General features: G+C 42.3%; 1 protein-coding gene across 1 annotated transcript in view; it reads left to right on the forward strand.

Moving 5' to 3' along the window:
• The first annotated feature begins 214 nt into the window (after positions 1–214).
• Positions 215–12,150, forward strand: part of LOC126198612 (dipeptidase 1-like) — a 158,632-nt gene continuing 146,696 nt past the window's right edge. Inside the window, exon 1 of the mRNA XM_049935064.1 lies at positions 215–249. The gene's annotated coding sequence lies outside the window, so the exon portion shown is untranslated. The remainder of the gene's footprint in view (positions 250–12,150) is intronic.

The following is a 12,150-nucleotide window of genomic DNA, read 5'->3' on the forward strand; positions in this document are numbered from 1 at the left end:
TGGCGGCGTCACTGTCCCGCCGAGATAATTTGTCCTTTTAGGACAATTATCTGAGCAAGCACCCACGCCAGCAAAAGGTTGGCGCGTGTAAAAGTTGTCTTTTTGGAGTGACAGACATGTGAGTACTGATAACTGAAATTGCTTAGCAACCAATCTAGTATATAAGGGGCATAAAATTGTTGTCTTCACAGTATGTCCTCTGACTACACGTCGAAAACGTCTATTGTCTGTGACGAGCTGCCAGAAACAGTAAGTACATTTCTGTATAATGGACAGTTTGTACAAACTTGCACGAATTGCTGTTTGTGGAAGACTTACAAATGCTTTAGATGTGTATCAATTAGAAGTTCCACAAACCATACGAGAAGATATTTTACTGGAATTCAGATATTCAAAATTCAATTTCATGCTAAATTCATATAGACTGCCAGAATGCTATATTTTTGATAGAAGTGAAAATGTCCCGATGATTAACGAAATTGTAAATGATGCAATAGAAGCAGCTTCCAAAATAAGAGCTGGAATTCCAGTTCCATGGGAAGCACTCGCTTTAACCACAATGTCTTTCTTCGATACTACTACATTCTGGCAAAGTCGATTTAAAATTAAAATGTTTTTTTATGAAATTACTTATAAGCAATTCGTATTTACCATTTGTGAAAATTGCTTATATAAATTATCAGATTCCTGGCAAAATCCGCTACTACAACCACTTCTAATTGATATGAAAATTAATATGGTTACCAAGCCACCATATTTTTCAAATGGTGTAATTTGTCCTCCACAAATTAAGCAATATAGCCATTGGTGCATGTTCTGTGCCAATAGTCCTTTATTCAGAAGTGTACGTTGTGGTGGCTCATTAAGCCAAGTATTTGATTCCGAAGACGACGATGATGATTTACCTGGTTTATTACTTGCAGAGCTTTCTTATTATTGGCAGGTGTGGAGTGTAAAAATTTTATTTACAGAAAAAACTGCTTTATTCTTACCTATTTAGTGTGTTTGCCCTGAAAAGTTTATCTTTGACTGTACAAGTAAGCGGAACACTATATGTCACCTTCTGGCTGTTGTAAGTTAAATGGCCAGTTCTGTACCTTATTTTGTTATGCAAATAGGCAGAATACGGCGCTGCTGTCGGCAACGCCTATTGAAGACATCAAGGATCCGGCGCATTTGTTTGATCGGTTACTACTGCTATAATGGCAGGTTATCAAAAGTTAAGTGAGTTAGAACGTGGTGTTATAGACGGCGGACGAGCGATGGGATCCAGCATCTCTGGGGCAGCGATGAAGTGGGGTTTTCCCGTACAACCATTTCACTAGTATACTGTGAATATCAAGAATCTGGTAAAACATCAAATCTCCGACATCGCTGCGGCTTGAAAAATATCCTGCAAGAAATGGACCAACAACGGCTGAAGAGAGTCGTTCAACGTGAAAGAAGTCCAACCCTTCCGCAAAATGGCTGCATATTTCAGTGCTGGGCCATCAACAAGTGTCAGCGAGCGAACCATTCAACGAAACATCATCGATATGGGCTTCCGAGTGCAAAGCCCAATCGTGTACCCTTGATGACTGCACGACACAAAGCTTTACGCCTCTCCTGAGCGTATCAACATCGACATTGGACTGTTGATGACTGGAAACATGTTGACTGCAAACATGTTGCCTGGTCGGACGAGTCTCGTTTCAAATTTTGTTGGGTGGATAAAGGTGTTGGGGTATGGAGACAGCCTCGTGAATCCATGGGCCCTGCATGTCAACAGCGGAATTTTCAAGCTGATGGAGGCTCTGTAGTTCAAATGGCTCTGAGCACTATGGGACTCAACTGCTGTGGTCATCAGTCCCCTAGAACTTAGAACTACTTAAACCTAAGTAACCTAAGGACATCACACACATCCATGCCCGAGGCAGGATTCGAACCTGCGACCGTAGCAGTCGCACGGTTCCTGACTGCGCGCCTAGAACCGCGAGACCACCGCGGCCGGCGAGGCTCTGTAGTGGTGTGGGGCGTTTTTTTGGAGTGATATGGAACCTCGGATACGTCTAGATAGAGCTCCGACTGGTGACACGTACGTAAGCATCCTTTCCGATCACCTGCATCCATTCATGTCCATTGTACATTCCGACGGACTTCGGCAATTCCAGCAGGACAATACGACATCCCACACGTCCAGAATTACTACAAAGTGGCTCCAGGAACACTCTTTGAGTTTAAAAACTTCCGCTGGCCATCAGAAGTCCAACTCTTCCGCAAAATCGCTGCATATTTCAGCGCTGGGTCATCAACAAGTGTGAGCCTGCGAACCATTCAACGAAACATCATCAATATGGGCTTTCGGAGCCAAATGAATTCTCATGTACCCTTGATGACTGCACGACACAAAGCTTTATGCCTCGCCTGGGCCCGTCAACACCGTCAGCAGGGGCTGTTCAAGCTGATGGAGGCTATGTAATGGTGTGGGGCGTTTGCAGTTGGAGTGATATGGGACCTATGTTACGAACCACTGATATGACAGATGATATGTACTTAAGTATCAACAAGTATCCTGTCTGATCACCTGCATCCATTCATGTCCATTGAGCATTCCGACGGACTTGGGCAACTGTAGCAGAACGATGCGACACCCCACATGTCCAGAATTCCTACAGTGGCTTCTGAGTTTAAACACTTCCGCTGGCCACCAAACTCCCCCGACATGAACATTATTGAGCTTATCTGGGATGCCTTCTAACATGCTGTTCAGAAGAGATCTCCACCCCATCGTACTCTTACGGATTTATGACAGCCCTGCAGGATTCGTGGTGTCAATTCCCTCCGGCACTACTTCAGACCATAGTAGAGTCCAAACCACGTCGTGTTGCGGCACTTATACGTGCTCGCGGGAGTCATAGACGATATTAGGCAGGTGTAGCAGTTTCTTTGGCTCTTCAGTGTAATTTGGGAACTTATAAATGTAAGAATCATTTACTCGAATATTAAAATAGCTTCATTTAAAACCATATTTTCTTTTCTAATTGCCGATTTTTTTCTTGTTATTATTTTAGCTCCTGAATATTTAGAGTGATTCTGGCGTGTTTTATCCTCATTCGGCCTGCCATCTCATGTCGGAATAAAATATACGAGTGGATATATTTCACTAAAGAAGAATTTATGTACCAGTACCTTTGACGTGCACTCGTTACGTTTACAGTTTGAATATAAGAGCTTCAATGTAAGAAGTGAGCTGATACACATAAATTTGTTTATCGTGAGGACTTTCTTCCTCCCCCACGTCTTCCCCCTTTGGTTCCGAAAAGTAGTTTGTAGCTCTTCATTTACTTATCTAGTCAGTTACGTAATAGATTTTTTGTACTATATTCTGATAGTTATCGAGACACGTAATATTTTCGTATTTACAGTAGCTGGCGATAGTTTCTGAGTATGCACATAATGAAACACTGAGAGAAATACTAGAGATGAACGTTAGCCTCTGTGTAGTTGCTGCACGCCTGTTACCGGGGGACGGTCGACGCAGAGAGCGGTTCGCCTCATTAATCGTTATTGATACTGTTAATGAAGCAAGGCCACATCCAGCGCCTGCGAGGAATAATTAATGCGTCGCTACAGCAAGAGACGGCAGTACCCTGCCGAAAGGTACGCGAAGGCGATACAAGACAATCACGTCGGCGTTTACAGGAACCATTTCGACTAGGATTTTTCTCCAACTCCATGCAGGAAACCCTGCTTATGAGGGCAGAAAATGTCTGTTATCTCATTCATTGGCCTATGTCCAACTGTCAAAATGAACAAAATTTTTCTTCTGTGTATACGTCCGAAATTTGATAACAGCTGTTAAGTGCGTTGGAGAGGGTATTTCCCACCGTAACACATGACAGTGTGTCTTGCAATTCCATTCGCACATGTAACGCTGTAATAATGACTGCTTCAGTGCCTCACCACGCTGCAGTTAGTCTACTCTTGTCTTCGCAGTTCCTCACAGTGATATACAGGTATAGGGTACTGTACTATACAATGAAGTGACAAAAGCCATGGGATACGCCCCAGTATCGTGTCCGATCTCTTTTTGCCCGAAGTAGTGTAGTAATCCGACGTCGTATGGGTTCAGAAAGTCGCTGGAAGTTCTCTGCAGCAATATTGAGCCATATTGCCTCTATAGCAGTCCACAATTGTGGAAGCTTGCCGGTGGAGTATTCCTGCACGAACTGACCTTTCGATCACGTGCTATAAACGTTCGGTGAGATTCATGTCGCGCTATCTGGTGTCAGAATCATTCGCTCGAATTATCGAGAATGCATTCCAAACCAATTGTGAACAATGGAGGCCCAGTGAGATAACATAGTTGTTTGGAAACATGAATGACTGCACATGGTTTCCAAGTAGAGGAACACAACCATTTCCAGTCAATGATCGATTCAGTTTGACCAGAGGACCAAGTCTATTCCGCGTAAACTCAGCGCACACCAGTATGGGACTGCTGCCACCTTACACAATGCTTTATTGATAACTTGTGTCCATGGCTTCGTGAAGTCTATGCCACACTCTAACTCTACCGTTAGTTCTTACCAACTGAAATAGAGACTCGTCTGACCACGCTGAAGTTTTCCAGTAGTCTGGGGTCCAACGGATACGGACTCAAGCCCAGGAGAGGCGTCGCAGACGGCGTCGCGCCGTTAGCAGAGGCACTCACGTCGGTCGTCTGCTGCCATAGCCCATTAACACCAAATTTTGCCGCAGTTCTGATATACTGGATTCTGTACTTAATACTATTTCTTGAAAATTTGCTAGTAGGATTTCGTAGGATATACGTAATATGGGTTATAAACCATCTTTTACGATTGTAATATAAGTCTTATTGAGATCAATGCGTTTTTATCTATTTCAAAGCAAAGTCGGTGTAATAATATGGTTTTCCTTGCAAAATCTGCATGGCAAGATCGTAAACAATTCTCCTATATTACAGTAGTATCATTAAAAAGAATTAAATTACAGTTATTACTATTTACTGTTCACTACTTCATTCCTAATGTTCTTCTACATACAGGTATTAGTGTAGTACACAGCACTTCCATTGACATTGAATATTCGTATATTTTCGTTTTTATGTTTGGATTCATTCAGAATAAGTGCGCGTGCATTCGCGCACACGGACGCACACACGCGTGCTCACGCGCATACAAGCGCGCACACATGCGCACTCGAACACGCACGCGCGCACGCACGCACGCACGCACACGCACACCAGTCAAACAGTATACACTCAGAGGAAAAGCAGAGGTTTAAAACACCACAAAAACAAACCAGAAGATGATCATATTCCGTAGACCCTCATTCCGAAGCAAATTACAAAAGCTGTAAGTGGATCAGTGAAAGTATACTCTCCTATAATCGAACAACAATGTGTTGAAGAATATTAGGAATCAAGTAACAAACACAAAACAGTAATAATTTTAATTTATCACTGTTTAATAATAATGATTTAAAGCGTGAGTACTGTTTACTACCCTTGCAGAGAGATCTGTAACGAAAACCTCATTGATAAAATAACCACTGAAGGTACTTTGAAATAAAGCGAAACTTATGTGGTCTAAATACGACTTTTTTTAGAGTGGCAAAAGACGGTATATAACCTGTATTACTTGTGCAACTTCAGTTGTCGAAACGAGGCTCAGTAACAAAAAATTCGTCAAGTGCGAGTAAGACTTGTGCTCTGGTATTTCTGTACAAGCTTAGTTATGTACGTAGCTAATTCACCCATCTCGGGAACAGAGAATCTCGGCCGTTTTTTCCTGTTATCCATTTCTATACTGGCAAGATATCGGTTCCGAGACTTCCGAGACTTTCGAGAATGTTTCAATTTTTAGTCTGAAACATACATTTTGGTGTAATTTCGTATTTGCTATTGTAATTCTTGTGAAGAAAGGGGATCTTAATAGACGGACAGACAGATAAAAAATGACAAAAACAATTGTTTTTCGGATAATATAAATGCAAATTAACAATATTCGAATTTCTATATAGCTTGCACTGTAAAACCTTGCTTACTGCTAAATTTCATGATTGTAGGTCAACGGGACGTATTCTGGAGGTTTCGTTGAGGGATGTTGGCAGTATAAAAATAAGTGACGTAAACGGTCATAACTTTTGATTGCATTAATTTAGGAGGTAGAGTTTATTACAACTCCCCCCCCCCCCCATCTCCTCCGAAAGGACCTTAGTATATGACATAACTTGAAATGTCTAGCTGTGCCTAAGAAAAAGGGGTTTTAACAATAGGACAGAAAAGGTTCCGTTTCCACCGATTGAGGTGAGGAACCCGAAAAGGGCAACATGTTCTCGTAAGATTATTAACATCTGTCGTTAAGCATCGGCTTGTTCAGGTTCTTCAGCGTCTGCTTGACGCGCTCCTGAGACAAACAAATGTGAAAACAGTTTATTGTCTAACCCAGCCACATTAACTTCAAACGTTGTTACCAGTTTCATTTTGCCATCCTCAAACGAAATACATGATTTGGTTGGGTTTCACCACTGCGAAAATCACACAGTCTGTCCATATTATCGCCGCGCAAAGTGGCCGCACGGCTAGAGGCGCCGTGTCACGGATTGCGCGGCCCCTCCTGCCGGAGGTTCGAGTCCTCCCTCGGGCATGGCTGTATGTGTGTGTGTGTGTGTGTGTGTTTTGTAATTAGCATAACTTAGTTTAAGTAGTGTGTAAGTCAAGGGACCTATGACCTCAGCAGTTTGCCCCTTAGGAATTCACACACATTTTGTTCATACTATCTGGTATGGATTCCATACACATACTAGTAGGATGAGTTCTCTTTGTAGATTGCGTGCATTTTCCCATGATCCTACCAACTAACCCAAGTCTACTACCTGCTTTATTTACGATTCCGTCTGTGTGGCGATTCTACTTAGGACTCTGAGGCTTGATACATCCACATATTTTTTGCAGCTGCCTGATTCCAGATGTGACTGTTTTTACAGTCATAGGATACTAAGTTTTGTGTTTTCTAAAGTGAAATACCTTACATATCTGAACATCTGGTGTCATCTCCCAACGTGAGTATTGAGTCAGCTCCGAATCTTTACACTATTTGGAAAACTTACCAGTGGAAGTGGAAGCTGTCTACGACGGGCAGTCGGTATTAATAACGCTCAAACACACACACACACACACACACACACACACACACACACACACACACACACACACGGAATCGCGCACGCACAGGTACACTAACACAGCCACATATTTACGCACCTATTCGTTGCTCTGTTCGAGTCACACAAATATAGCACAGTTCTAAAGTGGTGACATACTTTTTCCTACTTCACTTTGCGTGTACCATAGTATTCATAAATACAGGAACGAATTTTCTTTCCCTCTTTTGAATTAAAATGTCGTAAAAACATCTGCGCTGTTAATCTGATGACATTGCAGTAATTTCTTAAAGTTATATGTACCCAGTCTACAAACACGTGTAGACCGTGTGTTGTTAACGCTTTTCAGTTCTGCGCTCTGATGATGTTCCATGGTAGTGAAGCTGCAGCGGCTGAACACTATTGCACAATACATTAGTACCCTGAAAGTATTAAAACGAATAAAGTTATTGAGGAAATTGTTTATGGTCCGCCACAATCGCACATAATACAATTTACCGGTTTCAGTTGTCTCCTCTCCTCACGCACAGTGCTTCCATTGATACTGAAGACTTACCACACTCATATACAAGGGTTGGAACTTTAATAGTGGCAACTATTTATTCACAGCTCGTACAAAATAGTCACGTGTTTCAAAGTTTTACTGACCTTCAAAGTGGTCACCAGCATAGTGTATAACCCGTTGCCAGCGATGTGGAAGTCGTAGGATACACTTAGCGGGGCCAGTTGCGTTCACAGTTCGAGCGGCGCGGTCTATTGCCCGACGAATTTGTAGCAGTTCTGAAGCGAATGCTGTGAAGTGTTTCTTTCAGTTTAGAAATAGAGTTGAAGTCATGAGAGCTTAGGTCAGGGGAGTACAGCAGGTGGTATAGCACTTAGCAGCCCCATCAGTCAAGCAAATCAGTAACAGCTTGCACTGTACGTGCTTGAGCATTGTCCTGAAGAAAGTGTCATCACTTCTGTCTCTATGCTGTTCATTTTTGGAACACGACCTACGACCAGCTTAGAGACAGAAGTGATGACACTTCCTGCAGGACCTGCCCATCATTTATATCACATATTTTGACTATAGGAAACTAACTTCTGAAACCTGTACGGTAATTACCGTTGGCCTAGAATCGTTAAATTTGGCAAGAAGTAAGATTTCACGGTACAAGTATGGTGAGAATATAGAGATTGTTAATTAGTAACTATATTTTTTTCTTGCAGTCTGTTGTTTGTCTGTTTCTCTGTCAGTCTGTTAAGATGTCTTAGTCTCAGGAACCGAGAGGGATATCAAGTTGCCATTTATATCAAATACTAAGGTCTATGTCACCTTGTCGTTGTAAAAAATTCAAGCTTTTAAGTGAATATAGCCAAAAGATAGGACCCTGTAAGTCACATATTTTCGTACTCGCCGTTTTACTTATCAGAACTTACAGATCTATCTACATAGAAGTCGCACATGGCGGTCTATTAAAGTGCGTGCCTGAAATCCGAGAGGTCGTGGCATCGAGTTTCGGTCGGACCATGGATATTTCAGTCTTCGTTTTATCCTAACTTTCACTTAGGTATCCTTTCCCAGTTTGGATAACCGCGTGGGTTATGGGCACCTAAGTCGCCGAAGTGACGTGCAATAGCTCTTCCACCATGCTATTGAACCAACCGAAATTATTAGTATTATATGTATACATAATTACGTTAGAACGTTTTTTTCGATAGAACAGCGTATCATTTTAATGGTATGTAAGAGCTATTGAAGCGTAGACCCCACTGATGAAACGTTTGTTAATATTTGCTGCGGAACTAGTCACCGAAATGGGAGTATTCGACAAAAGCGATAAATTATTGTTCATTACAGCGCAGTTCCATTTCTCTTGCCACAGAGTCGTATTGACGCAAGGTCCTTTTTGCCATGTAAATGTAAATTCGGGGTTAAATAACGCTACTGGCTTTACATTAAAAAAAAATGGCATCACTGTCGCTTGTTGACGCAACGGCACTCACTGAATAATCTCGATTCGCTGCCTTCAACTGTTTTTGCGATATTAGTGATGTCCACAAATGTCGGACACCATATGCATTAACAGCCGGTGTTTCATGAATAACCAGTGTGAAATCAGTGCATCCCACCACATCTCTGCACTAAAAATCTAGGGAACAAACGGTGAGCAAAAGCGTGTGTATTTAGTAGCAAAATATGAAAAGCAAATGAACAGAGGAAGAGGGAAAGCGAAGGCCACGAGCGAAGAAGGAAAAGAGGAACAATAAATGCTGAAATGACTACCAGGCTCTCGTCGTTGGATAAAATATATGAAAGTTTATGTTTCCTCTCGACACAAGAGGGCTACGTTACTACGCTGACAAAGAGGATTTGGGGGTCAAACGCGGACGTTTTGGCCGTATTTACAGCCGTAATGTAGATGGCGAGCAACTGTATGTAGGTACACTGATCAGACAAATCATTACGCCCCCTGTCCACCTGAATGCTGCTTGGTAGTGTTACTGGCAGGTGATGCTATAAAAGCATATAAATGGAGCGGGGACGAATTGGGATTAAATCTATGAGGGACGTTCCGAAAGTAAGTTTCGTCAATGTTTTTGATAGAGAAGATGGTACGCCAAGCAACGTGATATGAAACCATACACTGCTGTTTCAGTGACAGAAGGGCTGGCAGCGGAGGAGACAGTAGCAGCAGACCGACGTGCCCGAGGTTATTAGAGTACACATCACGATTGCAGATGTACGTGTATCGACAACGTGGTCGCCAATGAAAGTGGGTGCTGATATCCGGTATGAATGGGCACGTGCCACTAGTGTGTCAGTCATCCATGAATGCCTACAGACCATATATTTTGCAGTGGTTGGTTGCTTGTGTAGCATGTTCAGAGAAGGAAGGCAGAGCCAGAGGGATGAAGGCCAAAGTGGGCGTCCCTCCACAGCCAAAAATGAAAACAACATTGCTAGTGTACAGGACATGATGATGTTAGCGGATGGGTACATAATGGTGTCAAGCACACTGCATATTGGCCGTGTCCCAGCCTATCACAGGTTCGCTGATTTGGTAGGTTACCGAAAAGTGTATGCAAGGTGAGTGCCGAGGAACCTGACCACGGATTGGGAATTAGCCTCGATCACTCGATGTGGTACGTGCGAAAGGGAAATGAGATATAGGTGTACCATTTTACCACAGAACAAAAGAACGCCTCAGTGACGTGGAAGCGTGCTATTTCACAAGACGAAGAAAAAATTCAGTCATCTTCAGCAGGAAAGGTTATTGTCATATTGTTTTGGGACTTGAAAGGTGTGATTGTCTTTGATTTCCTCCAGTGAGGGGCCATCAGCGCAGCACATGTGACACCTTCATCAAGGTGAGGTCCACCGCTCGACGTAAGAGACCAGGACTCTTGAGTGAAAGTGTTGTGCTCTTGAACGACAACGCAAAACCACATGCAGCATAGTTCATACAGGATCAGAGTCGTCGCTTTGGACGAGAGAGATTACTTTACCTGGACAGCAGCCCCAGTCTTGCTCCATCGGACTCTTGCCTATTCCCTGCGTTGATAGCCGCACCCTGCGGACGTCAATTCCGATGCTGAAGTGGAGCAGGCAGTGTGACAGTTTCTTGCATTACCGAGTTTTAAAAGAGTGGTTTCTTCAAACTGATTTCATACTACAACAAATGTCGGTCGCGACTATGCCTAAAATAGTTCAAGGTGTTGTAATGTAATAAAATAAACATTTTATTTGTGACTCCTTTTCTTTGCTATCAGCGTAATGTAACAGAATGAATGTGAGCCATGACTGATATAAAAAAGAAACAAACATTAATGCAATGGCTCAGCATAAAAGAGAAATAACTAATGTAGGAACATTATTAACAGTGTAATATGTTGTTTAATTTAGCCGGACGTGTATAAGCACTCAGTAAACTAGCTCAGTTCTCAGGGTAGTTACGTAATCGTCGATAATTAATTGTCCTTTTCTTATTTCCCAACACTACGGATATTATTCCAGGCTCGTCAGAAGTCGTGTACTTATTGCACCAGAGAATATTTGCCAAGTCTATTCGATGTACACTACTGTAATACGTAACATCGTCTCGATTCCCCAATATAAGATAACAAGAGTAGCATCTGCAAATGAAACCCTATAATGGGACTGAAATCCTGTGACCAGACCTTTTCTGCCTGGGATGTTATCTCGTTATATAAAGAAAATCTGTAAATAAAATTGTTAAATTATTAGTAGCTGCCTCCGGTCTCATGGGAACTGAAATAAAGTTAATTGTCCTAACCGACGAAACGTCTCGTGGATGAGCTAAAAGAAAAATGTTAAAGATATTTCTGAGATGGCGCCTAACAATGAAAGTTCTTTGTTAAGTCCCATATCTACTTAAGGCAATACAGGTATCAGACTAACAATAGATTGACCACATACACTAATTCAAATGGCCCTGAGCACTATGGGACTTAACATCTTAGGTCATCAGTACCCTAGAACTTAGAACTACTTAAACCTAACTAACCTAAGGACATCACACACATCCATGCCCGAGGCAGGATTCGAACCTGCGACTGTAGCAGTCCCGCGGTTCCGGACTGCAGCGCCTAGAACCGCACGGTCACCGCGGCCGGCGACACTAATTCCTTTGACAAAATAATTATAATTTTCGGGTTTTAAGTACAATTTACATTATCAGCTCGTACAGCAAGATGAGCTTTACACAAGAACGTCCTCTTAGGTCCAAATCCAAGCAGATAAGTGAAAGACAAAGGAAAGATAGTTCGTGCATAGAAGCGCAAGAGTCGATAGAATAGCATGTCCATTGTAGTTCTATCTCTTGTTCTTTGGCGTACTTGTCGATTATTTATAAAATTTATCGTAATATTTAGTTTACATTTTTTTAAACCCAAGTCCACCCAGGAGAAACAGTACAGTGTATAGTTCATGATGACATGGCATATTTGTTCTTGGCAATGAAGTTTCCGTGTGAAAGGCAA

Source organism: Schistocerca nitens, chromosome 8 (genome assembly GCF_023898315.1).
Source record: "Schistocerca nitens isolate TAMUIC-IGC-003100 chromosome 8, iqSchNite1.1, whole genome shotgun sequence".
Lineage (NCBI taxonomy): Eukaryota > Metazoa > Arthropoda > Insecta > Orthoptera > Acrididae > Schistocerca > Schistocerca nitens.